Source organism: Cryptomeria japonica, unplaced genomic scaffold (genome assembly GCF_030272615.1).
Source record: "Cryptomeria japonica unplaced genomic scaffold, Sugi_1.0 HiC_scaffold_73, whole genome shotgun sequence".
Taxonomy (NCBI): Eukaryota; Viridiplantae; Streptophyta; class Pinopsida; order Cupressales; family Cupressaceae; genus Cryptomeria; species Cryptomeria japonica.
The window spans coordinates 209,611-212,500 of NW_026728895.1; the positions used below are offsets into that span (position 1 = coordinate 209,611).

At 65.3% G+C, this 2,890-nt stretch overlaps 1 non-coding gene across 1 annotated transcript; it reads left to right on the plus strand.

Moving 5' to 3' along the window:
- The first annotated feature begins 226 nt into the window (after nucleotides 1–226).
- On the plus strand, nucleotides 227–345 carry LOC131863958 (5S ribosomal RNA). Its single transcript, XR_009362850.1, has one exon. It is a non-coding gene; the product is annotated as a 5S ribosomal RNA (ribosomal RNA).
- The last annotated feature ends 2,545 nt before the right edge of the window (nucleotides 346–2,890 follow it).

The following is a 2,890-nucleotide window of genomic DNA, read 5'->3' on the forward strand; positions in this document are numbered from 1 at the left end:
CGGGACACTGCACGCACACGACGCCCCCTCCAGGTGCACGCACGTAGGCCGGGCCAGGTGCACACCCGACGCCCTAGCAAGGTGCGCGCACCCGGGCAGGGCTCACACTTGGCGAACGGGGCGCACTTCGCGAGGGAGGGTGTGCACCTCGACGGGGGTGGGTGGCCGGGGTGGATTCGCACGTGGGTCGCGGTTTGCTAAGTACACACTGCGACAAGCTCATAACGGGTGCGATCATACCAGCGTTAGTGCACCGGATCCCATCAGAACTCCGCAGTTAAGCGCGCTTGGGCCGGAGTAGTACTGGGATGGGTGACCTCCCGGGAAGTCCCGGTGTTGCACCCTTTTTTAGTTTTTCGCCGGGCGTCGCAATGCTATTTGAATAAACCTTTTGCCCGTTTGCGTTCTCGTCGGGGCCGGGCCGGGCCGGGGTGCGCTGCCCGCACTACCGCGCGCGCGGGGGCGACACCGAGCGCGCACCCGAGGCGCCCCGAGCACACAGGCCACGGTGCAACCCGGGCGTTGTGCGCGCACCCCGGTGCGCCCGAGGTGCTGCGCGCGCACCCAGGTGAAATCGGTGTGCACCTCGGCCAGTGCGCGCTCGGTCGAGTCGCGCACGTTGGCCAAGGTGCACGGTGATGTTTCTTACTCTAAGGTTCCGCACCAGACGCCCGGGACAGGTGAGCGAAGCTGGGCGGGGCCGGGTGCGCGGCCGGGGCAGGTGCACGCAGCTGGAGAGAGCTTTGGAGCACACTTCGGAGCGCACCAATGATGCGCTCCATTCAAAAGTTTCCTGAAAAGGCAAAAAAAGTTGAGATTATAGAATTTCCCACTTGAGAGATTGTAAAAAAAAAAAATTTAAAATGAAGGAAACGCGGGTGCCAAGGTGTGCGCAGCCCAGCCAAGGTGTGCGCACCAAGGCGCCCACCCTGGCGAAGGTGCACGCAAGGTGCGCACCCGAGGCAAACCGGACAATTAACCCAACTTTCGACTTCGCGCGCACCTTGGAGCGCACTTCGGAGCGCTCCTTGGTGCGCACCAATCTTGGGCACCTCGGAGTGCACCATGGCGCCCACCAAGGTGCGCACCCGGGGCAAACCGAGCTCCGACTTCGTGCGCACCTTGGAGCGCACGAAAGGTGCGCACCATGGCGCCCACCAAGGTGCGCAGCCCAGCCAAGGCGTGCGCATCAAGGTGCGCACCCTGGCGAAGGTGCGCACCCGGGGCAAACCGAGCTCCGACTTCGTGCGCACCTTGGAGCGCACAAAAGGTGCGCAACCCAGCCAAGGTGTGCGCACCCCGGTCAAACCGAGCTCCGAATCGTGCGCACCAGAGGTGCACGCCATCGTGCGCACCTTGGAGCACACTTCGGAGCCCTCCTTGGTGCGCGCCGATGTTGCGCACCTCGGAGCGCACCCGGGGAAAACAATGCAATTAACCCGACTTTCGACTTCGTGGGCACCTCGGAGCGCTCTCGGGTTCGCACCTCGGAGCACACCGAGGTGCGCACCTTTGATGCGCTGCCTTCACCAATTTCCAGAAAAGGCAAGAAAACATTGAGAAGGTGTGCGCACCGAGGTGCCCACCCTGGCGAAGGTGCACGCGAGGTGCGCACCCGGGGCAAACCGGGCTCCGACTTCGTGCACGCCGCACCTTGGAGCACACTTCGGAGCGCTCCTTGGTGCGCACCAGGGCGCGCAACCCAGCCGAGGTGCCCACCCCGGCGAAGGTGCACGCGAGGTGCGCACCCGGGGCAAACCGGGCTCCGACTTCGTGCACGCCATGGTGCCCACCGCGGCGAAGGTGCACGCGAGGTGCGCACCCGGGGCAAACCGGGCTCCGACTTCGTGCACGCCGCACCTTGGAGCACACTTCGGAGCGCTCCTTGGTGCGCACCATGGTGCCCACCAGGGCGCGCAACCCCGCCGAAGGTGCACGCGAGGTGCGCACCCGGGGCAAACCGGGCTCCGACTTCGTGCACGCCGCACCTTGGAGCACACTTCGGAGCGCTCCTTGGTGCGCACCATGGTGCCCACCAGGGCGCGCAACCCCGCCGAAGGTGCACGCGAGGTGCGCACCCGGGGCAAACCGGGCTCCGACTTCGTGCACGCCATGGTGCGCACCGCGGCGAAGGTGCGCACCCGGGGCAAACCGGGCTCCGACTTCATGCACGCCGCACCTTGGAGCACACTTCGGAGCGCTCCTTGGTGCGCACCAGGGCGCGCAACCCAGCCGAGGTGCCCACCCCGGCGAAGGTGCACGCGAGGTGCGTACCCGGGGCAAACCGGGCTCCGACTTCGTGCACGCCGCACCTTGGAGCACACTTCGGAGCGCTCCTTGGTGCGCACCATGGTGCCCACCAGGCCGCGCAACCCAGCCAAGGTGTGCGCACCAAGGTGCACGCGAGGTGCGCACCCGGGGCAAACCGGGGTCCGACTTCGTGCACGCCGCACCTTGGAGCACACATCGGGGCGCTCCCGGGTTCGCACCGGCGTTGCGCACCGTGGTGGGCACCTCGGAGCACACCAAGGTGGGCAGCGAGGTGCGCACCTTTGATGCGATGCCTTCACTAATTTCCATAAAAGGCAAAAAAAAAACGAGATTTTAAAATTTCCGTTTTGAAAGATAGTGAGAAAAAGGGAATGCTGGTGCCATCTTGAGCCCGCCCTGGTGCGCAGCCCAGCCAAGGTGTGCGCACCAAGGTGCCCACCCTGGCGAAGGTGCGCGCCCGGGCAATTAACCCAACTTCCAACTTCGCGCGCGCTAGGGTGGGAGCGCACCCAACAACCGGGCCTGGGAAGAGCCAATGCGAGAAACCCCACCAAACGCTCTGACAAAAAAAGAGGGGGCGCTCCAGTAACCCCGCTTCGGAGCGCACCCTGGGCAAACC